The sequence below is a fragment of the Rattus norvegicus genome, chromosome 4 (assembly GCF_036323735.1).
Source record: "Rattus norvegicus strain BN/NHsdMcwi chromosome 4, GRCr8, whole genome shotgun sequence".
Classification (NCBI taxonomy): Eukaryota; Metazoa; Chordata; class Mammalia; order Rodentia; family Muridae; genus Rattus; species Rattus norvegicus.
In genome coordinates, this window is record NC_086022.1 from 4,042,032 (window position 1) to 4,067,928 (window position 25,897).

A 25,897-nucleotide genomic window follows, 5' to 3' on the forward strand; every position below is an offset into this window, starting at 1 on the left:
GTAAAGAAGACCTGTAACAGTTACTAACAAGCATCTCAAATGGGATGGTGAGAAAACAAGAGAATCTTGAGAATAGAGGTCCACTGAAGAGGGCAAATAGCATTTAGTCACACAGCTAAGTCAGGAGGCTTTCTTGGGACAAAAAGGCCTTGTGTCTGTGAAACAGAAAAGTGAGCAGAGGGGCAGCCTATCTGTTACCGGCTGTCTCTCTGGACTTAGATTTTCCCTTAAGGAGTACCTTCCTTTAGTGCCAGCTCAGTGGCTTTATCGCTCAAGAGACCCATCCTCTAAATGGCACTAGGCTTCTAGTAAGAACTAATAACAAAAGGATGGAGAGATGGTTAGAACCTAAATGTTAGATACTAAGCAGCTGACAAAAGAATTGTAACCAGTTCACCTGGGGCTTCTTGTCTCTTATATCTAATAAAGAGATTGTTAATACTATAGTACCAACCTTTAATAAAAAAAAAACTATAGCTCTCTCCATGTCTCAGAATATCAGGACTGCAGTAGTAGTCCTTCACCAAACTGTCTCAGTGGGCTAAGGGCCCATGGAAAAGAAAACATTAATCCTGACCTTGGCCACAGCCAAAGCCTGAATTCTAAATTCTGACTGTCAAAACACAACAAAGTTCTTTACAGTTTGTTGTAGATTTTTTGAAACTATTTTAGGGGCTTCTCTGTCCCCAAACCTGGGACATTTCAACCACAGGGGCAGGAACTGGCTGCTGTGGGGATAGGATCAAAGGCATTCTCCATGCTAATGATGACCAGTGAGAAAAGTAATTTAATGCTGGAGACTGACTCCTCTCTTGGAATAGGGCCAGCAGATAAGGCAGGCTCCCTAAAGAACTTTTGTTAATGAGCACTCTCTTTCTGTGAGCAAGAGTTGAAGGTCTGGCCACTAAAAGCAGAAATTTCTTTCTTGTTCTTGTTTTCTTTAGAGTCCTCCCCCACCTCACTCTCAGCCTTTTTAGATCATTCTTCCTGTAGAATTTCTAACACAGCCTGTCCCTTTTTTATAGCCTGTTGACAGCATTTCTGATCTTTTAGGCTCTACGCACTAAGTGCCATATCGGCTGAAACTCCGCCTTTAAGATTCTTTGCTCCCAAGCAAAATTTAAATCCTTTTCTAGCTTATCTCAGCTGTCCACCATGAGATTCCCAGAGATCGTGAACCAAGGTGTAGTAATTCACTAAGAAATCTCTCTGTAGTGTTTCTTTTTACCTTAAGCCTTTTCCTTTTAAACAGCTCCTGAAGAGCCAGAAAAATTGGGTGAGACTTGAGAAGTCCCCATGCTCACTGCAGCAGCTCTGCAGCTAATTTCGCTCCCCCCTACTGTGTGTTGGGAGCACAAGCACAGATAAAACACTATGTTTTTTTTTAAAAAATTAACGTTGGCTATCAACCAACACACCGCCACTAGAGCAGGGTCTATAAAGTTAAGTTTTTTACTCACTATACTTGTTTCATACCGGAGGCCAAATCTGGGGAACTTTTTTATTTATGAGCGGTTTTTTCCTCAAGGTTTTTGTTAATGTCTGTTTACACAACTGTTAACAGCAGCTAGGCTGCTCAAGGGGAGTAAAGGGAGGGGCCTCTCTCCTTGGGGAGGAGGCTCAAGAGAGAAAGACAAAACTCCCTGGCAGAAAACAATTTCTCTCAAGCAAATTATTTTTAACTTTTAACTTAAGCACCAAGAGGACCAAGTAAAACTCTTTGACGAACAAAGCAAACAGTTTCATGATTTCAAACACAGTCGTCAGTCCAAGATTTTAAACACAGTCGTCAGTCTAAATTCAAAAACGAAACAAAAGCCAAAAAGACACTCGATAATACCACAGAAAACAAACCAGACAAACGAGACCAAGACAAAGCATCCTATAACCAATTTTCACAGATGTCTGGTACCTTCAGTACCTGGCCCAAACTGCAGCTTAACCTTAGCTGCTTTTGGGATGAGATGGACCATCTGATTCCACTTCCCAACAGGATTTAAGAGTGTCCTCTTGTCCTAACATCCGTCCAATGGTCCACCATCAAAGACAAAGGGGTTATCACAGTCTGCCCCATGGCAAAGAAAAAGAACACCAAACACAGAAACAGAACACAGACAGCAGACACTAAGGATCACTCTGTCTCCTTTGTTCCGGAAAACCACAGTCAGGTCCTCCTGAATGCCCACAGCCAGGCTCTTCCGACTGTTCTCTGCCCATGGAACGTCTTCCAGGGGCTGCAGCCTGCGGGCCCCGGGGCATCACCCACTTCCGCAGCCAGAGGGTCCTCACGAACCACAAAGGCAGCTGCACTGAGTGGGGATACACATCCACTCTCCTAGCACAGGGCAGGAATACACATCCACCCTCTTAGCACAAGGCAGGAACACACATCTGCCCTCTTAGCACAGGGCAGGAATACACATCCACCCTCTTAGCACAGACACAGAGTGAGACTCCACGTCCACTCTCTAAGTACTGACCAGAGTGAGACTTCACCGGTACCAAGACACACACATATACACACACGGCTGAACCAAAACAGAGACAGACACAGACTGACAATTGCGGCGCCGCTCACACAGAAACACTCAGACAAACATCCAACTCACCTCCAAGGGGTCTTCGGAGTCTGGGGTGGTCGCGCAGATCCCGGACGAGCCCCCATTTATGAAAGATCCCATGCACAGAGACCCTTACTCAAGTCTTGGGAAATCACGGACCCCAGACACAGAGAGACCATTTTGGATGTAATAAGCAAAGGCGAGGTTTATTACGGAGACCTATTACAGAGATCTCCGGGCTGACACATATCCCACACAGGAGACAGAGGTGTCGGCCCCCGAAACTCAAAAGTCAGAGGGTTATATAGAGAAGGCTAGGGGGTTTTGGCGTGGTTACATACAATTGGCTCATTCAAACATAGCAGTGAGAACAAAGCAGAAAGAGTACGTGTTAGAAGTCAGGGGCTTATCAGGGTCTGGTTGATGGCCCTGAGTGAGCTGGGGGGGGAGATGTCTTCCTGCCAGACGTCCCATGAATCAGTCCCATTAACTCAGGCTGGTTCTTGCACTCCTTTTCTTTATGGCTTGCCAGTCCTGCCTGGACAGTGTTTCCTGTGCTCCTTTATCTTTATGGCCTGCTAGTCCGGGCTGCAGGGATTAGCCCTAGGTCTGTGGTTTTTTGGGGTTTATTCTTTTAATTTTATATTTCTAAACCTAGAATTCGTATAATTCTCTTTTCAGAATCATTGGGTCAATTAAATATACTATCATATCATCTCCTAATGGTTATATATTGACTTCCTCCTTTCCAATTTGTGTCAGTTTGACCTCAATTTGCTGTCTGATTGCTCTGACTGGACTTTGAGTACTATATTGAATAAGTAGGGAGAGAGTGTGCAGTCTTGTCTATTCCCTGATTATAGTGGTATTGCTTCAAGTTTCTCTCCATTTACCTTGATATTAGCTACTGTTTTGCTGTATATTTCTTTTATTATGTTTTGATTTGGATGTTGAATTCCTAATCTTTCCAGGACTTTTATCATGGAGTGGTGTTGAATTTTGTCAAATGCTTTCTCAGAATCAATGAAATAATTATCTTTCTTTTTTCCTTTGATTTCATTTACATAGTGGATTATGTTTATGGATTTCTGTATATTAAACCATCCCTGCATCCCTGGGATGAAGCCAGCTTGATTATGATGGATGATTGTTTTGAATTGTTTTTGGGTTTGGTTTGCAAGAATTTTATTGAGTATTTTTGCATCGATATTCATAACGGAAACTGGTTTGCAATTCTTGCTCTTTGTTGGGTCTTTGGGTGTTTTAGTTATAAGCATAATTGTGGCTTCAGAAAATAAATTGTGTAGTGTTTCTTCTATTTCTTCTATTCTGTGGTATAGTTTGGACGGTATTGGTATACGGTCTTCGATGGAGTTATGATAGAATGCTGCACTGAACCCATTTTATCCTGGGTATTTTTCAGTTGAGAGACTTTTAGTAACTTCTTTTATTTCTTTAGACGTTATGGGAATGTTTAGATGGTTTATTTGATCCTGATTTAATTTGATATCAGGTATCTGTCTAGAATATTTTCCACTTGATCCAGATTGTTCAGTTTTGTTGATTATTGGCTTTTTTAGTAGGATCTGATGATTTTGTAAATTTTCTCAGATTCTGCTGTTATGTCTCCCTTTTCATTTCTTAACTGTAAAGTGAATGTTTATTTGAATATTTTAGTTTAGTTTTACTACTAATTTATTAGAAATTGCCACATGGTATATGTTCCTCAAGACTGGGGTTTGTCAATGACTTCAAATTTGGGATCCTCAAAGATGAAGGTAGGAAACTTATCCATCTCTCCTTTACCAACATTTCTTTAAGGTTAAAAAGCTCTCTGTCCAGATATTGGTGATACTCTGGGCCAGTATCAACAGGTCCTCCAGATGTCTGTTGCTTTGTTTTGACCTCTTTAATCTTGTCCATGAAGTTTCTGTACAGGAACAAGTTCCTTATTAAACACCACAGCTGTAACACCAATGTTCCTCCTCAATTGCACAGAGACTACTGTACAAAGGACAGAGGAGAGCCTGAAGATCCTCGAAACGATCTTGGTTTAGTCGGTGGTACTTGCACTGAGTCCCAAGTTGTTAGAGTCACCAACGCCACTACTGTTCAACTCCTCCCTTTCATTTTGTTAATTTGAATACATTCTCTGTGCCCTCTGGTTAGTCTGGTTAAGGGTTAATCTGTCATGTTGATTTTCTCAAACAACCAGCTCCTAGTTTTGTTGTTAATTTGTTTAGTTCTTTTTTGTTTTCACTTGGTTGATTTCAGCCCTGAGTTTAATTATTTCCTAAATCAGTGTATTTGATTCTTTTTTTTTCTAGAGCTTTTATGGGTGCTGTCAAGTTGTTAATGTATGCTCCCTCTAGTTTCTTTTTGGAAGCACTCAGAGTTATTAGTTTTCCTCTTAGCATTACTTTCATTGTATCCCATAATTTTGGGAATCTTGTACCTACATTTTCATTATATTCTAAAAAGTTCTTAATTTCATTTCTCTTTTTTTATTTCTTCCTTGACAAAGCTATCATTGAGTAGAACATTGTTCAACTTCCATGTGTATATGGGCTTTCTGTGTTTTTTGTTGTTATTGAAGAGACAGCCTTTGTCTGTAGTAAGATGATATGATACATGGGATCATTTACATCTTTTTGTGTTTGTTTATGCCTGTTTTGTGACTGATTTTATGGTCAATTATGGAGAAGGTACCATGAGGTGCTGAGAAGAAGCTATATTCTTTTGTTTTAGGACGAAGTGTGCTAAAAATATCTGTTAAATCCATTTGGCGGAAAATTTGTTAGTTTCTCTATGTCTCTCTTTACTTTTTGCTTCCATGATCTGTCCATTGATGAGAGGAATGGTATTGAAATCTCCTACTATTATTGTGTGGTGTGCAATGTGTGCTTTGTGCTTTAGTAAGGTTCATTTTATGAATGTAGGTGTCCTTGCATTTGGAACAGAGGGACTCAGATTTGAGAGTACTTCTCAGTAAATTTTTCCTTTGATGAATATGAAATTCTTCCTCTTCTTTTTGAAAACTTTTAATGGAAAGTCAATTTTGTTTGATATGAGAATGGCTACCCCAACTTGTTTCTTAGGACAATTTGCTGAGAAAATTGTTCTCTAGTCTTTTACTCTGGGGTAGTGGCTGTCTTTGTCACTGAGGTGTGTTTTCCTTATGCAGCAAAACGCTGGGTCCTCTTTAAGTATCCAGTCTATTAGTCTATTTCTCTCTATTGGGAAATTGAGTCCTTTGATGTTAAGAGCTAGTAAGGAAAAATAATTGTTGTTTCCTGTTATTTTTGTTGTTTGAGGTGTAACTATGTTTGTGTCTCACTTCCTTTAGGCTTGATGCAAGAAAATAAATTTCTTTCTTTTCTCCGGTTGAAATTTCTCTCCTTCGGTTAGAGCTTTCTCTCTATTATTTTTTGTAGGGCTGAATTTCTGGAAAGTTATTGTGTAACCTTGTTTTTTTATGGAATATCTTGGTTTCTCCATGAATGTTGATTGAGGGGTTTGCTGGATACTGTAGCCTGGGCTGGTATTTGAGTTCTCTTAGCGTCTATATGACTTCTGCCCAGGATCAGTCTCTGGTGAGAAGTCTGGTTAATTATGATAAGTCTGCCTATATATGTTACTTAACCTTTTTCCTTTACTGCTTTTAATATTCTTTGTTTTGTGCATTTGGTGTTTGGACTATTATGTGACAGGAGGAATTTCTTTTATGGTCCAATCTATTTGGAGTTCTGTAGGCTTCTTTTATGTTTGTGGGCTATCTCTTTCTTTAAGTTAGGGAATTTTCCATCTATAATTTTGTTGAAGATATTTAGCATCCTTTTAATTTGGTAGTCTTGACTCTCTTTTATACTTCTTATTCTTGTTTGATCTTCTCATTGTGTCCTTGATTTTCTGGATGATTTTAGTTAGGAGCTTTTTGCATTTTACTGTTTTTTTTTTTTTTTGGCAGTTGTGTCCATGTTTTCTATGGTATCTTCTGCCCTCAGAATCTCTCTTCTATCTCTTATATTATGTGTGATTCTTGCATCTATGACTCCTTATCTCTTTCTTAGGATTTCTGTCTCCAGGGTTCTCTTCCTTTGTATTTGTTTATCGTTTATATATCTATTTTTAAATTTTGGGTTGTTTTGTTAAATTCCTTTACCTGTTTGGTTGTGTTTTCCTGTAATTCTTTAAGGGATGTTTGTGTTTCTTCTTTAAGGGCATCTAAGTGTTTACCTCTGTTTTCCTTTATTTCTTTAAGGGAGTTTTTTATGTCCTTCTTAAAGTCCTCTATCATCATTATGAGGTGTGATGTTAAATCTTAACCATGTTTTTCCAGTGTTTTTGGATATTCAGTATTTGCTTTGGAGGGAGAACTGAGCTCTAGTGGTATGAAATAGTCTTGGTTTCTTTTCTTAGCTTCCTACACTTGCCTTTCACCACCAGGTTGTCTCTGGTGTTAGCTTGTGTTGTTCTCTCTGTTAGTGTCTTGATCTTTTTGTAAGCCTGCGTATCAGCACTCCTGTAGACCTGTTTATTAATAGCCAGATCTGTGTTCTGAGAGCTGTGTGACCACTCAGTTCTGGATGCAGGCAAAAACAAGAAGAGTCCTGTCCCAGACTTCTCCTTGATTTGTGTGTCTTGAGGACTGTAGGGGAGTCTCTCAGAGAAGAAGAGTTTGTCTTCCCTCTGCTCTCAGGTGTATCAGCCTCTGGTTTCGTCCCATGAAGAGCATTTTAGTGAAAAATAGCAATTTGAAAAAGGAAAAAAAAAACATATAATATGTTTGGTTCAAGTGAAATTGACTTGACTCCTATTCAATAAGATAAATGTATTAAGAGAGTGATAATTTTTGGGCCAGACCTCACCCAGCTAAACTTTGTTCCACGCATGATGGAACACACCTTTAATACCAGGAGACTGAGGCAAGCAGATCTCGTGATTCCTAGGCCTACCTTCTTTACACCATGTTCCAAGTAGATAAACACTGCAATTCTGGCCTGTGGTACATGTTTTCATCCCAGCATTCAGGAGAGAGAGACATGCAGATCTCTGCGATCAAGGTTAATTATAGAGCAAGTTCTAGGATAGCAAATTTTAGGAAGTGAAGTAAATGAAAAACATAAAGCTGCTAATAATGCAGTAAGAAAAGAGGGTCATGTTCTAGTTGCAGAAAGCATCATAATTCTATAGATTCAGCCATGTGGATCTGGATTTAGAGTCAACAATATAAGGGATTCCTGTGACAATTGATGTCAGCTTGAACTAAGAAATTAACTGTGATTAGGAAGACATCATCATCCCTGTGAGAAAATCTGGAAAGTATTTTCTGAGATCACAATGAAGCTATGCTCCAGAGACAGCCAAGCTTTTACCTCATGATGACAGTGGAGTTGGTAATGTATAAGATTCATCCTGGTGGTGGTGGCTATAAAGAGAAAATGGAGAGTAGCTGAGACTTGGCACTGTGAGATTCCAGGGAGTATCATTGGTAAAGATGCAGTCTCAGTTTCAGTTGATTTCCAAAAACTGAAGGGAACGTGCAAATGAGTTAAAGAGGGTTTCCATGAAGAAAGCCTGTGAGAGATTATTGATAAATTATAGTTGCTGTGGAAAACTACAGTGAATTGGAGATGCCAGTACCATGAGATGATGAACAGCAACAACAGCAGCAAGGGGAAGTCAATCAGAGCATAGATATGTGCATCACAGACTTTACAACTTGAAGCTGTAACATTTAATGTGCCTTGGAGACCCCATAATATTTGAGAAGGGAAGCAATGGTATATCTGTTGAGGAAAGCTGCTAACCAGGAATGGAAGCTCACAAAAAGAATTGTTGTGCAGTCAACAAAAAATGTCAAAATTTCTAATTTTCAACATGGTTTTGACATCAGACATGGAGATGCAGAGTTTAGAGTTTATCCAGAGAGGTTTTTTCCCAGTATTTATTCACTATGAGATTATTTGATGTACATAGCATACATCATCTAATTTTTGATTTTTACTTTAAAGGCAACTAAACTTATGTAATTTAATGAATCTCAGAAAAGACTTTGATCTTTTGACTTTTAATATTGATGAGACTGATAAATACTCTGGAGACTCTTGTAGTTAGACTAAATATAATTTACATTATGCTATGTTTAGGTATGACCTCCATATACTCATATATTTAAAGAAGCCTATGTGGACTAGGGCAAAAAATGTGTTTGTTTGGCCCAGAAAGTGGCAGTCTTTGGAGTTGTGACCCTGTTGGAGGAAGTGTGTCATTATTGGCTTGGGATTGAGAGCTTCATCTTAGCTCCCTGAGGATGACAGTCTTGTTCTTTTTGGCTATAGAACAAGATGTTGCACTTTTTTCTTCTCTTGTGCCATGCCTACCTGGGCATTCCTATTCTCCTGTCTTAATGATAATGGACTGATTCTCTGAATCTGTAAGCTGGCACCCTTAAAAAATGTCCCAACAAAAGTTAGCTTAGTCATGTTGTTTGCTCTCAGAAGTAAAATCCTAAGACAGCCCTCAGGCTTGAATACTTGTTTCTGAGTTGGTTGATCTATTCTGGAAGGTTGTGAAATCTGTAGTAGATCTTGTATTGAGAGAGGGGTTATAACGTATATTAGTTATGGAAATTTAGGGTCACAGAACTTGTAGAATGAACCTTTCTCTCCATGTAAAGCTAATGTATTGGAACGGCTTACAATCTAGAGTCCAACTAATCCCACAATGGCTATAGAAAGTACAAAAATGTAATAATTTCTTAGTTGCACAAAGTTGGATGTTTCAGGTGGTCTTAAGTAATGGCGCCAAAGTGGCCACAGTACCGAGAATCAGGAGTAGGCCTGGTTAATTTTAAGAAAAGGCAGAGACTCTGATCATTTGTGCTAAGAGAATGCCAATGCTTTACTGAGCTTCACAGTACATATAACCCAAATTCACTGGGTGGAAAATCTCAGGAAGCACAGTGGAAAAATGAGTTTACATTCTCAGCAGGAAAACAGAAACTGAAACCAAGAACTGACATCAAAGATGTTAAAGTCCAGGTGTTACATCCCAGGCCCAAACAGAAAGTTCAGAATGTTCCTTTCTAAAGAGAAAGGGCTTTCAAATGCATCAGAAAGGCTCAGCAGTGGGTAAACACTGAGGGTCCCCAAGAGGGACCAACACTTCAGTATATGATGGAAGCCAGAAAAATTGTGATCCATTGTCAGTGAAGAAATCAATGAACTTACAAGGTGGAGGAAACAGGCAAATAACAAAACCTTCATTGTTTGATCTCCTTATATAGCCTTCCATCAATAGTCATGTCCTAGATTGAAAGATAATCTTTCTACTTCAAGATTTGAATCAAAATCCTGGCAGCTGTTCAGTCCTGTAGGGAACATCAAACAGAACTCAACAGCTGAAAATCAGTCCTCTAGGCAGGCAGACAGCAGGCATAAACTGGTAGCTATTGTCCTCTCCTCAAGCAGGCAGACACCAGACAGGTATAGTTCAATTCTAAAGAAACTGATGGGCTCACTGACCAAAATAAGGGGAGATTGTGGAAGTAGCAAGCCACCATAGGAACCCCATAAGCAGTTATTTGGAGAGTTTCTCTTAATGGCTGCTTATTACAAGCTGAACTTAGCAATGCTAGGTAAGGTGAACCAATGCACGTGTATTGTTAGCAAAGAATAGTGAGGTGCAGCAAATCAAATAAATGCTCAGTGCTCAATTCCCAGTGTTGTGGGTCCCGATTTATACTCCTTATTTCCAAGGTTCTATCATGTGTTTGCTATATCAAATCATATTTTCACTTTTGTCTGCTTCAGGAAAACATTCTCTAACATATATGTTCCAGATAAATATCCCTTTACCTGTGTGTTCCAGCAGAATTTTCTTTGCTATAACTAACTTTCCAAAGAAACTAGAAGTATCCACTTTAGCAGAGGCAGTATGTAATTCCACCTATTACTACTTCAAATGACAAAGTGAAAGAAAGGAGCAGGTCTTGTAGTCATTGTGCAGTTGAATTGTGCTCTCTGGGCTGTTGTAGAGAAGCCAAAATATTTATTTTTCTTACTCATTTATTATTTATTAAATGTATATGCATTGAGATGATTCCTGCAGGTGGCATGGCAGGCAGAGAATAGATCTATAAAGAGCTCAGACTGAAAACTAACTTTAACCTGACTTGCAGGATCAAATTTTGGGAGTCTGATATCATGCACATTATTCTCATATATTTAAATACCATATAATTTGGGGGAAAAGTTTCCTGGTGTTACACAATCTCCAGTCCACATGAAGGCACAATTGCAATGACATTTAACTCAAATATTTATTTCTTCAAAGAAGATGGATTCTTTCCATCGACTGCCTGTATTAGCTTAGTGACATAGGAAAGGACGTGGCATCGCTTCATTCATGGAGATAGCTTAAAAGTTGTTTGGGTTATTATCTACATCTAATCCTTGTTGAGGGAGTATGAGAGGGTTCCTGTTAATCCAAACACCGTAAGAGTTGTTTTGAATATTATTAATTTCTGTGCATCTGTTAATCCAAAGAAGGTAAGAGTTATTTGAATATTATTCATCTCTGAGTCTGGTTGTCGAAGCTTGATATGGCCTGGTGTAACAGATATTGCAAATTACCAGATTATTAATCACATCAATCCCCAGCTTTCCAGGTTCTTTGTCCTTTCCATGGAGTCAATTACCCTGCATGCTCCTGGATTCCATGAAGACATGTAGGGAAAAGGGCTTTTGTGCTACCAATCATGTATGTAGGTACAAATATGTATTAAGTGCATGTGTATATGTGAACATATGTGTAGAAGCCAGAGAGCAACTTTAAATTTGTCTTTCCTCAAGAGAAAACCACTTATTGGTTTTTTTTAGTTTTTTTTTTCAGACAGAGTTAAGAACTGGTTTGGTGTTCAACTAGACTATCTGGCAAGTGACTCACAGGAATATGCCTGGCTCTTACTCCTCAGTACTTGAGTCACATGTGTGTACTTGAACACCCATTTTGTTTTGTTTTAACATAGGTTCTGTGTTTGAACTGGGGTCCTAATGCTTGCTCAGCAAGTATTTTACAGAACAAATATAATTCTCTCCCCAGCCCTGCTTTTATTTATTTATGTAACATTGCTGATGGCCTCCAAAAGGAGATAAATTTATGTAGGGAAATATAACAAGGTTGTAATTAAAATATATTTCCATGTTTGTTCATGTTTGCAGAAGCTGGGTCAGGTGATTGATGTTGGATTGGAGGTTGGAGTAGTGTGTTCAGCAAGATAATATGAGGTCTGCAGAGCCTATAATCTCAGGTTGGAGTACTTATTGTAGTCTTAAGATTGAGAACTGTGGAGTGTGCCAGTGACCTGGAAATATATAAATCATAGGGCTTCTGTTGAATAGTCCTGAGGATGGGTTCTTTCTTTTGAAAGTCCACATTCCCATCTGAGACTTGCTGAAATTAGATGAGTCCATACATATTGAACTAGGATATCCTGGTTTACTCTGAGCCTCTGACTTCAGTGGTAAAGACATCTAAAATGCAAAACGTGCTCCTTTGCACAAAACATCTGGGCACTAACTTTCTAGGGGATTTTCATGGGTACTAATTCTTGTCTCCTTAAAGATCATATGATTTGATTCTTAGTAGTGGATAGGTTATTAGTGGTGCCACTTTCTGCCTCGCTACTATGTACAAAGAGTTCCAATCTTAGTTTCTATAGGCACCTCCCATTGCATATATCCAAGGATCCCCCTTGCAAGGTGGGCTGAGTTGTTGCCACTTGATAGTGGATTCCTGCCTACCACTGACATGCTGAATTGTGTATTTTCCTTCAGAATCTAGGTAAAGTGTACAGATACTTGGCTGACTGCTTGCCATTGACTTGTAGTTGTCCGAGAACTTGTCTGTTACTAGCTCCCAGTTTACTCTGCTCTTACTAGGATATTTGAATCTTTTAATATTGATTGTGGCTTTTCAGGATGTGTGGGAATGAATTTCTGTGAAAGGTATTTAATTTTTTCTTATGTATATAGATTTGTGTTGTTTTGTGGTGTGTGTGTGTGTGTGTGTGTGTGTGTGTGTGTGTGTGTGTGTGTGTTTTGCATGAGTGTGAAGGTATGTCTTCCATGTGCGATGGTAAACATATTCATGTTCATTCATTCATTAGGGTAGACATTGTGTGAGTTCCTGGATTCCTTTGTAACTTATTCATTGAGGCAATGTTTTAAAATGAACCTCAGAGCTGCTGGAAAACCAGTTAGTCAAGAAAGCCAGTTTGTTCCTGGGGTACAATGCTGTCTGAATAACAGGTAGGTTGCCATGCCCATTCAGTCTTTCTCTTGATACAGGAATTTTGATCTCCAATCTACAAACTTGTGCCGCATGTACCATATTCACTAATCCATAAATCAGCTCATGAAAGAGGTTTTTCGGGCGAGTGGGAAGCCCTAGAGGGGATGCTACCTTGTGAGTATAGACAAGGTGAGAGATAGCTGGGGTGACTAAGGCTTTATTTTTTGTGTCCATGGTAACTGTGGCATCTAAATGGAAACATACCCCTCATAGGGGATGCTCATTTGGAGCTTGGTGTTGAGAGCACAGAGTGAACAAATATTCTGAAGACAGAGTGATAATGTGCCTGTGACCTTAAAATTTACTCAATGATCCAGAAACTTCAACAGTAAAGCCATTAATCACAATGCTGTCAGGTAAAAGAGAAAGAACGTCTTAGGATTCTCTTGGAACAAACTGCACACAATGCCTGTTTCAAATCCAAACGTCCTGGACTTCAATGGGTGATGCAATTTTTGTTTGCTCTCAGTGATACAACAAAGTGTCAGGGAGGGATCTGACCTGCTGAGATGAAATTGACTAATTTCTTCTGGGTTTGTAGCCTGGTCTTCCTTGCATGCTCGTAACACTTGTCTCACAGTTGAACCTTTTTCAGAGATTCAAAGGTAAGACAGTAAAATAATGTTAGAATAGGACAGCAGAGTCGGGAACTTAGCCTTACAATGAATGGCAGCCTTAGTAGTGTAGTAATGACTCTTTAATCATTCCTTCCTTTAATTTCTTCTGTCTTTGCTTCTGTCCTTTTTTACTACTTTCCTTTCTTTATTCTGAGTATGTTCTGTGTGTCATGTACATTCTTGTTTGTATGTCATACTTGCATATGAATATTTATGTACAGAAGCATATGGAATTTCAAAACTGATAAAAGATACATTAATTGATTACTCTGTACATAATTTTCTGCAGTGTGCTCACTTAACCCATAGTTCACCAATTTTATGTACCTAAGCTAAAACTCTTTCCTTGAGACCCATGGTACAAGGACCTTCACACTGCCATTATAAAGGCGAGCTGCTATACTCACTCAGCTTATTTATTTGTTTTGTGGAATCTGCAATATAGACTTCCATCCTCACTCTTTGAGGTAAGCACATGATTCTTTGAAGCCGACTCCTCTGCAACACCTCCTGGATTTATAAATAATATATTGAATACTAAATTGAATTCTAAATGGCACCTTCCATGTGGCCCAAAATACCTACAAATGGGTCCCAAAACAAAATTATGGGCTTACTTAAAGGATTATGAAAGAAAACATAAAGAGAAAAGAAAACAAAATGAAACTACAATAAATCGTCTATTTAATGTTTTACAAAGTGATGCCAATAATTGGTTAAGATAACCAAAGGCAGATGTGTTATTTTTTGACCCTCTCCCTCAATTAAATCCCCACAGATTGCAGGATTTCGTTTTGAATTTACACTATGATAATTTGTTAAAAGATTTCTTAAATAGTATTTTTGTAAATTGTTATAGTCAATTTTGGCATATATATATTTGTATTGTTTTAGTAGAAGTATGCCCCAAAGACCTCTCCATATATTTAAAATACCAGAAGATCCGTCTCATACACCTAACCTTCCAGCAGTAATATTATTGGAGACATGGGTTATTTTGAGATTTGCTTAATGCGACCAAGTTTCTTCTATATTCATTTCATACATGCACATAATGGAAAATGACTGCTTTCCCACCCTCTGAACCCCCATCTGGCTAATGTTGAGCACCCTCCCTATAAGTCCTTTTCCTTCATCCATGTGTTATGGTATTTCTTGTTTTGTGACCCAAAGAGACTAGGAGGTACTCTATGTTACCAGGGTTTGGAACTATTTACTGGGGCCTGTTGATGTCACCAGGGCATACCTAAGAATAATGAAAACTGTCTTTCTTCTAGAATTTATACAGTAGCCCCAGTGCAAAAGGGATAGGCGGAGATGCATGTCGCCTTGTTCTTTGTAGCTTAGAAAATGAAAAGGACAATAAAAAGACATAGATCAACAAACTGGATACACAATGAGGACCCTGCATTCTGCTGCCTACAGGAAACACACCTCAGAGACAAAGACAGACACTACCTCAGACTGAAAGCCTGGAAAACAACTTTCCAAGCAAATAGTCGGAAGAAGCAAGCTGGAGAAGCCACTCTAATATTAAATAACATCAATTTTCAAGTAAAAGACATCAAAAAAGGTAAAGAAGGATACTTCATATTCATCAAAGGAAAAAATCCACCAAGATGAATTCTCAATCCTAAATATCTATGCCCCAAATACAAGGGCACCTACATATGTAAAAGAAACCTTACTAAAATTCAAAACAAACATTACACTTCACACAATAATAGGAGGAGATTTCAACACCCCACTCTCATCAATGGACAGGTCATGGAAACAGAAATTAAACACAGATGTAGACAGACTAAGAGAAGTCATGAGCCAAATGGACTTAACAGATATTTATAGAACATTCTATCCTAAAGCAAAAGGATAAACATTCTTCTCAGCTCCTCATGGTACTTTCTCCAAAATTGACCATATAATTGGTCAAAAAACAGGCCTCAACAGGTACAGAAAGATAGAAATAATCCCATGCGTGCTATCAGACCACCACAGACTAAAGCTGGTCTTCAATAACAATAAGTGAAGAATGCCCACATATACGTGGAAGTTGAACAATGCTCTACTCAACGATAACCTGGTCGAGGAAGAAATAAAGAAAGAAAATAAGACTTCTTAGAACTTAATGAAAATGAAGGTACAATATACCCAAACTTATGGGACACAATGAAAGCTGTGCTAAGAGGAACATTCATAGCTCTGAGTGCCTGCAGAAAGAAAGAGGAGAGAGTATATGTCACCAGCTTGACAGCACACATAAAAGCTCTAGAACAAAAAGAAGCAAAGACTCTCAGGAGGAGTAGAAGGCAGGAAACAATCAAACTCAGAGCTGAAATCAATGAAGTAGAAACAAAAAGGACCATAGAAAGAATCAACAGAACCAAAAGTTGGTTCTTTGAGAAAATCAACAAGATAGATAGACCCTTAGACAGACTAACAAGAGGGCACAGAGAGTGTGTACAAATTAACAACATCAGAAATGAAAAGGGAGACATGAACTTAAAGTAGTTATACATGTCTAACTACAGAATCAGAGGAAATTCAAAAAATGATCAGATCTTACTGCAAAAGCCTACATTCAACAAAACTTGAAAATCTGCAGGTAATAGACAATTTCCTAGACAGATACCAGTTACCGAACTTAAATCAGGAACAGATAAACCATTTAAACAACCCCATAACTACTAACAAAATAGCAGTCCTTAAAGGTCTCCCAACAAAAAAGGAACCCAGATCCAGACTGGTTTAGTGCAGAATTCTATCAGACATTCATAGAAAACCTCACACCAATACTATTCTAACTAATACAGAAAATTGAAACAGATGGAGCACTACTGAATTCCGTCTATGAAGCCACAATTACTCTTATACCTAAACCACACAAAGACCCAACAAAGAAAAAGAACTTCAGACCAATTTCCCATATAAATATCAACGCAAAAATACTCAAGAATACTCTGGCAAACTGAATCCAAGAGCATATCAAAACAATCATCCACCATGATCGAATAGGCTTCATCCCAGGCATGCAGGGATGGTTTAATATATGGAAAACCATCAACGTGATCCATTATATAAACAAACTGAAAGAACAAAACCACATGATCATTTCATTAGATGCTGAGAAAGCATTTGACAAAATTCAACACCCCTTCATGATAAAAGTCCTGGAAAGAATAGGAATTCAAGGCCAATACCTAAACATAGTAAAAGCCATATAGAGCAAAGTAGTTGCTAACATTAAACTAAATGGAGATAAACTTGAAGCAAAATCACTAAAATCAGGGACTAAACAAGGCTGCCCACTCTCTCCCTACTTATTCAATATTATTCTTTAAATTCTAGCCAGAGCAATCAGACAACAAAAGGAGATCAAGGGGATGCAGATTTGTATAGAAGGAGTCAAAATATCACTATTTGCAGAAGATATGATAGTATATTTAAGTGATCCCTAAAGTTCCACCAGAGAAACTACTAATGCTGATAAACAACTTCAGCAACGTTGCTGGGGATAAAATTAACTGAAACAAATTAATAGACTTCCTTTACACAAAAGAGAAACAAGCTGAGAAAGAAATTAGGGAAATGACACCATTCGTAATATTCCCAAATAATATAAAGTACCTCGGTGTGACTTTAACCAAGCAAGTAAAAGATCTGTACAATAAGAACTTCAAGACACTGAAGAAAGAAATTGAAGAAGACCTCAGAAGATGGAAAGATCTCCCATGCTCATGGATTGGCAGGATTAATATAGTAAAAATGGCCATTTTACCAAAACTGATCTACAGATTCAATGCAATCCCCAACAAAATACCAATCCAATTCTTCAAAGAGTTAGACAGAAAAATTTGCAAAATTCATCTGGAATAACAAAAACCCAGCATAGCTAAAACAATCCTCAGCAATAAAATGACTTCAGGGGGAATCACTACCCCTGAACTCAAGCAGTATTACAGAACAATAGTGATAAAAACTGCATGGTATTGGTACAGAGACAGACAGACAGACCAATGGAATGGAATTGAAGACCCAGAAATGAACCCACACACCTATGGTCACTTGATATTTGATAAAGGAGCCAAAACCACCCAATGGAAAAAAGATAGCATTTTCAGGAAATGGTGCTGGTTCCACTGGACGTCAACATGAAGAAGAATGCAGATCGAACTAAGCTTATCACCCTGTGCAAAACTTATGTCCAAGTGAACCTCCACATCAAACCTGATACACTCAAACTAATAGAAGAAAAACTGGGGAAGCATCTCGAACACATGGGCACTGGAAAATATTTCCAGAACAAAACAGCCACAGCTTATGCTGAATATCAAGAATCAACAAATGGGACCACATAAAACTGCAAAGCTTATGTAAGGAAAAGTACACTGTGGTTAGGACAAAATGGCAACCAATAGATTCGGAAAAAAAATCTTCACCAAGCCTACAACAGACAGAGGGCTTCTATCCAAAATATACAAAGAACTCAAAAAGTTATACCGCAGGGAGACAAATAACCCTATTAAAAATGGGGTTCACAGGTAAACAAGGAATTCACAGCTGAGGAATCCTGAATGGCTGAGAAACACCTAAAGAAATGTTCAACATATTTAGTCATAAGTAAAATGCAAATCAAAACAACCCTGAGATTTCACTTCACACCAGTGAGAATGGCTAAGATCAAAAACTCAGGTGACAGCAAATGCTGGCGAGGATATGGAGAAAGAGGAACACTCCTCTGTTGTTGGTGGGATTGTAGACATGTACAACCATTCTGGAAATCAGTCTGGAGGTTTCTCAAAATAGTGGACATTGAACTACCTGAGGACCCACATATACCTCTCTTGGGCATATACCCAAAATATGCCCCAACATATAAAAAAGACACGTGCTTCACTATGTTCATAACAGCCTTATTTATAATAGCCTGAAGCTGGAAAGAACCCAGATGCCCTTCAACAGAGGAATGGATAAAGAAAATATGGTATATCTACACAATGGAATATTACTCAGCTATCAATGCCTTTATGAAATTCATAGGCAAATGGTTGGAACTTGAATATATCACCCTGAGTGAGGTAAGCCAATGACAGAAAAACACACATGGTATGCACTCATTGATAAGTGGCTGTTAGCCCTAATGCTTGAATTACCCTAGATACCTAGAACAAATGAAACTCAAGATGGATGACTAAAATGTGAATGCTTCACTCCTTCTTTAAAAGGGGAACAAGAATACCCTTGGCAGGGAATAGAGAGGCAAAGATTAAACCAGAGACAGAAGGAACACCCATTCAGAGCCTGCCCCACATGTGGCCCATACATATACAGCCACCCAATTAGACAAGATGGATGAAGCAAAGAAGTGCAGACCGACAGGAACCGGATGTAGATTGCTCCTGAGAGACACAGCCAGAATACAGCAAATACAGAGGTGAATGCCAGCAGCAAAACACTGAACCGAGAACAGGACCCCCGTTGAAGGAATCAGAGAAAGGACTGATAGAGCTTGAAAGAGCTCGAGACCCCATATGAACAACAATGCCAACCAACCAGAACTTCCACGGACTAAGCCACTACCCAAAGACTATACATGGACTGACCCTGGACTCTGATCTGATAGGTAGCAATGAATATCCTAGTAAAATTACCAGTGGAAGGGGAAGCCGTTGGTCCTGCTAAGACTGAACCCCCAGTGAATGTGATTTTTGGGGGTACGGAGGTAATGGGGGGAGGATGGGGAGGGGAACACCCATAAAGAAGGGGAGGGGGAGGGTTAGGGGGATGTTGGCCCGGAAACCGGGAAAGGCAATATTATTGGAAATGTAAATAAGAAATATTCAAGTTAATAAAAAAAAAGAAAAACAGAAAAAGAAAAAGAGGAGAGGCTAAATGAAAAGTTCCTTGAAGTTGAAAGAGCACAACTGATTCCCTAAACAACTTGGACTTCATTTTTCTGGTTGATTCTCATCTTTATGTTTGTCCCCAACCATTATGACAAAGGTTTCTGTCTTACTTTTTCATTACTACTCTTCGTGAAACTCAGATTTAATATTTGAAGGCTCCATTTCACCTACATATTAAACTTACAGAGCAATGGAGATATATTTGAGTCAGAAAGGGAAAGTGGATGTGGTAACCTATTAAGTTGCTAAAGGAAACACGAATGATACGGCTAAGAATTGAGCAACTTTGATAATTTTGTGGGGTTCCCAAAATAATAGCAGCTGCTCTTCTATCTCTTATTGAAGCACATTATTAAAGTTATGGGCTTTTACTGTCTTAATTTTAATGTCTTTTTTTAAGCCTGCAGAGAGAAATAAAAATTAATTTTTGAAGAACGCATAGTGTTGGACACTCATATCCCAGGACTCTGGGAATAGAGACAGGAGGACAATAAATGAAACGTCAATCTGCGTGACGCAGTGAAATACTCCTAAGAAATCAGGAAACAAAACAAAGAACCAAAATTAACTTTGTAGAGAGCATGACTTGAAATTATTGATTTGCAAAGCACCATAAAGCATTGGCTCACAATGACTGGTTGTTTTTTTCTTTCTTCTTTTGTGCTTCTGATACATCCATAATTCCCTGTGAGTGTGTGGAGACTGTTCACATAACTTTTTGAGAAAGGGTCTCTCCCTGAAAGCAACCTTAAGGGATGACCATGTCTCTATCTCAAATTGGCTGGGATTGCATGTAAGTACATGACTCTGAACCTTCCATTTGCTGAGGGGTTATGGTCTGCACTTGGAGTTACATATACTTGCTGACCAAGCCATGTACAAGTCCCTCACAATCATTTAAAAAATATTTTTATATTATGTATATCACTGAGTGCTGTTGTCCTAAGAGGCCAGATGATGGCATCAGCTGGGGTTAAATAGGGTTGTGAACTGGCGTACATGTTTGCCTGAAACCAAAGTAATTTTCTCTTGAAGAGCAACAATTGTTCTTTATTACTTAGCCATTCCTCTAGCCCCAATATCTTAGTTTTGAGTGTTAGAGGATCACAGGAATGTACTGTTATTATTAGACATCAGAGAGATAGAAAAAGCGGTGTGTGGGAGAACTGAGTCCTTTTTGGCCATGTATAAGTGATGGCAGGAAAGTGTTCCTGTTACTATAACAGAACCAGCATGGCTTGGCCTTGCATGAGGATTGATTTGTAAGTTTAGTATGTAGAACAGTGTAGATGTACCCTTTTCGAACTTCCTCCTTGGAGGAATTTCCTTTCTATCAAGGGTACTGACTGCATGATAATCAGAGACAGCCTGAGTCAAGCAAGCAAGATGTGGCTAATGTCTCAACAAACTGTAGATTTTATAGACATGTAATTCCCAGAAGCACAAACCTTGTTGAGAAATCCTTAGAATGATTAGGAGAGCTAATATAGTTTATTTAGGATGTTTTCTAGTAGCTATGCAAAGAAAGTTTTATGAAGAGTGAACACACACACTTTTAGAATATTTTCTAGCTTTCTAATTTTGATCAGAAAATCCAACAATCATTTTTAGAATTTTTATAATAGGATTTCTGACTTGGGAAGGAAAATCCAATAATTTTTATAGAAACTTTTCTAACTTTGGTCAGAAAATACTTGATCTATCCAGATAGCTTTTACAAACAGACAGTAGAGTCTCAACCAGAGAGTTCTGTCTCAAGAGAGAGCTGTCATTACCACAAAGTTATGTGGAACAGACTATAGAGTCAAGACTATCTATAGAAAGCAGAATAGGGAGCCATCTTGACCAGAACATAGGCTCCCAGCTTCATGATTTGATTTAAAGTCATTTGTTTTGGAACTCACAAATAACCCTTCTCTTAGAAACCTGGATCTAACCGAGGTGAGTCCTTGACACCATGGCATGGTTAAGGATACAGAGGGATGATGGATGTGGGCTTCAGGCAGGTGGCAGGAAACCTTTGTCTTTGTATTTATGTTTCAGATTTTAGAGACTCTCATCTACTCCAAATTGGGAGTAGGGACAAGGGAGTAAGGACTAGGGTGTAATGTGTAGGGAAGAGTCCAATCCACATGTAAGAATCAAACAAAGCTAGTTGTAGGGACTGTTCAGAAAAGGTATAAACACATTGCCATAAGGTCAGACATGAATCCATCTGAAATGTAAGATGAAGGGGAAGAAGCAATTTGGAAGATAGATGAAGAATGTTAGAAGAAACAAAAGAAAACACATATCTGTAATGTTGAGCTTGGCAGAGGATGACATGTGATGTGTCTCTTTGACTGTCCAATACAACAATCTGCAATTCTGATGCCTAGGTAATTCTCAAAGAATTTATTCTGTTTCCCTTTGTCTTGCACATTTATGTGCCTGGCAGATTTTGACCTACATTGTTATAGTCTTTGTCACTCCCAGAAAGACAAAATGTGACTAAATTTACCCAACATTACCCTGAGTGTTTCTGTGCCTGGTGCTTGGGTGAGGTGGCAAGAGAGAAGTTCTGCACTTACCTGTCCTTAAGTTACCCATATTCAGTTTAATATTTTTATTGTCAGATGTCTGCAAACTCCTAGTTTATTTTCCTGTATAGGAATCCCTAAACATTTTAAAGCAGTACTTCCTCAATATATCTGTTTATGGAATATTTTTGAGGGGGCAGTCACAAAGCATGACGATCAGGGTACACCATATATGTTTAGTTCAGAAAAATTTTCCTCTTCATTTATGGCAGGCCCACTTATTGACCCAGAACTCACAATCTTGGCTATCGGTTATCCAGAGAGTCCCCAGGGATCTTCCTATCTCTGTTGCCCAATGATGGTATTGGAAGTGTGAACCATCATGATTGATATTTTTCTGCGGTATATGGAGCTCATGCTTGCATAGCAAGTACTTTAGTGAATGAATTGAATCCTAAGCACAGTAACAGCTTTCTAACTGTACTATGTTAAGTAAAGATAGTTTATAACAAGAAAACCTTTCAGGATGATTATGAACAATAATTTTCTATTTTTTCACCAAATTACTCTAAGAGAACAAATTTTAAGTGCTGTATGGACACAAGCATTTACATATTTGGTAAGTAGGAGAGAGTTATGGCAATTTGACCATCAACATATATCTAAATCAGGTACATTACATGCCTTAAATACTAGTTTTACCTACTCTACATGATAGGAGTCCTGGACGTCTGAGTGCTAGTTTATTGCTCTATCACTAACGGCTCATGCTCTGAGATCAAGAATCAAGAAATGAGGATCTTAAAAAGCTAAAAAGCTTCTGCAAGGCATAGGACACTGTTGTTAGGACAAAATGGCAACCAGTAGTTTGGGAAAAGATCTTTACCAATCCTATATCTGATAGAAGGCTTATATCAAAAATATACAAAGAACACACTCAAACAACCAGTAGACAAATAACCCTATTAAAAATGGGGTTCAGAGCTTAACAAAGAATTCTCAGCTGAGGAATATTGAATTAAAGAGATGTTCAACACATTTAGTCATAAGGGAAATGCAAATCAAAACAACACTGAGATTCCTCCTCACACCAGTCCGAATGACTAAGATCAAAAATTCCGGTGACAGCAGATGCTGGTGAGGGTGTGGATAAAGAACACTGCTCCATTGTTGATGGGATTGCAGGCTGGTACAACCATTCTGGAATCAGTCTGTAGGTTCCCCAGAAAATTGGACATTGCACTACCTGAGGACCCAGCTATACCTCTCTTGGGCTTATACCCAAAGGATGCTCCAACATACAACAAAGACACATGCTCCAGTATGTTCAGAGCAGCCTTATTTATAATATCAAAAAGCTGGAAAGATCCCAGATGCCCTTCAACAGAGGAATGGATACAGAAAATGTGGTATGTCTACACAATGGAATACTACTCAGCTGTCAAAAACAATGACTTCAAGAAATTCATAGGTAAATGGATGGAACTAGAAAATAACAACCTGAGTGAGGTAATCCAATCACAGAAAGTCACACATGGTATTCAGTAATTGATATGTGGATATTAGCCGAAATGCTAGGATTACCCAAGATGCACAGATCACATAAAACTCAAGAAGGATGACCAAATTGGAGATGCTTCACTCCTTCTTTAAAAGGGGGAACAGAATAAACTTAGGAGGGGATAGTGAGACAAAGTATAGAACAGAGATTGAACGAATGCCCATTCAGAGCCTGCCCCACATGTGGCCCATAGATATACAGTCACCAAATTAGACAAAATGGATGAAGCAAAGAAGGGCAGGTTGACAGGAAGCGGATGTAGATCTCTCCTGAGAGACACAGACAGAATATAACAAATACAGAAGCGAATGCCAGCAGCAAACCACTAAACTGAGAATGGCACCCCAGGAAAAGTAATCAAAGAAAGGATGGAAAGAGCTGAAGGGACTTGAGACCACATTTGAACAACAATGCCAACCAACTAGAGCTTCCAGGGACTAAGCCATTCCCCCAAGACTATACATGGTCTGACCCCGGGCTCCAAATTCATACGTAGCAATGAATAGCCTAGTAGGGGCACCAGTGGAAGGGGAAGTCCTTGGTACTGCCAAGGCTGGAACCCCAGTGAATGGGATTGTTGGGGGGAGGGCAGTAATGGGGGTAGAGTTGGGAGGGGAACACCCATATCGAATGGGAGGGGGAAGGGTTAGGGGGATATTGGCCTGGATACTGCAAAAGGGTATAAAATTTGAAATGTAAATAAGAAATGCCCAATTTAATAAAGATGGAAAACAATTCAAGGGTTGTTGTGTGTGTTTGTAATTTCCACAAAGGAGAAATGAAATCCAGTTGATCCTTGAAGTTGATGTCGACCCATCTTAGCCTGCTTGTCAAGTCTTATGCCAATATGACACCATGTCTCTATTGCTTTGAAAAGGAAGAAAGAAAGAAAGAAAGGAAGGAAGAAAGAAAGGAAGGAAGGAAGGAAGGAAAGAAAGGTGGATGGTATCTGAGGAAAAACAATCCTTTGCTTTCCATACACATGCACGAACACACACACACACACACACACACACACACACACACACACAGGTGTGCAAATACATACATGCTATATGGTACCGGGTAAGGGCTTTTTAAGAATCTTAGAAGACCTATAAGAGCCCTGTGGGTGGAGCTCCTCATTCTATTATTTTTAAAAACATTTTCCGAGTATAAGCTATCTGCATATATGACTGTATACTGTCTGCATGCCTGGTGCCCATAGAAAAGAAGACACAGGTTCATGTGCAACTTTAGTTACAAATGTTTTAATCTTTCTTTTTTATGGGAGTTGAGAATTGAACTCGTGTCTTTTGGAAGATCAACCAATGTTCTTAACCACTGAGACATCTCTTGACCCTTCTTTATTTTTTTTATTCTAATCTCCTTATGGTAACTTCTTTGTATAATCTCCATGGTGACTTGCTTTGCTTTCTGAAAGGGGTAGCAGAAAGAGGGAAAGCCTTTCAGATGCACCCATTATTAGTTTCATCATGGGTACCTCCAAGGTAAAAGAGGTGATGATGATAGAAGATTTAGGAAGTTAGACAAAAGTGTCTGATCATCTGACATAAAAACAAATCAAAACAAAACAAACAAAAAGAAACCCACCTCCCAATCATACTATATTTCTGAACCCAAAACAAATTTAAGAGTCATAAATTCTGAGGCTGAGAGATAGAGGGAGACAACTACACAAGAAAAAACAAAAAAACAAAAACAAAACAACAACAAAAAACAAACTCCACAAGATGATGGCTTTATTGCTCCTGGTAGAAACTAAAAAAGCCAATGTCCATTCAGTGAACTCCCATTCTTAGGCTGCCACTTTCCAGTTTTTTCTGCAGCTTGGTCTTCTGTCTTTCCTGGATGTTCATTTCTTTGTACATGCAAACAAGTGAGCTTAGAAATCTGTAGGCTTTCTGCTCTAGCTGCAGTGCCACAGAGGACTGACACAGGATCTGCTTTGAGAAATTAAGGAGCAATGTGAATTGTTACAAACAAAATTTACCTAAGAACACTGACATGTTAAAAGTTTTGTTTCTTTCAATTTTATTTACATTATGTGGTGTGTTTGTGTGTGCGTGTGCGTGTGCGTGTGCGTGTGTGCGTGTGTGCGTGTGTGCGTGTGTGCGTGTGTGTGTGTGTGTGTGTGTGTGTGTGTGTATGTCAGTTTGTGTGTGTTTTCAGGTAAGAGTGACCGTTGAGTTTAGAAAAGAGCATCACATTCCCTTGATCAGGAGTTGTAGTGTTTGCAGGCAATCAGTCATGAGTTCTGCAATCTGTACAGGGCTCTGTATAAAACTTTTTACCTAAGAAACATCTCTATAGGCCCACACTCATATTTATTCCTGAAGAAATTCTAGTTATGCAAACCAAACATTATGCATAGTTCTCT

General features: G+C 38.8%; 1 pseudogene; it reads right to left on the reverse strand.

The window, feature by feature from the left end:
* Positions 1–4,287: 4,287 nt before the first annotated feature.
* On the reverse strand, positions 4,288–7,453 carry Atp5pf-ps2 (ATP synthase peripheral stalk subunit F6, pseudogene 2; annotated as a pseudogene).
* Between the last annotated feature and the right edge of the window lie 18,444 nt (positions 7,454–25,897).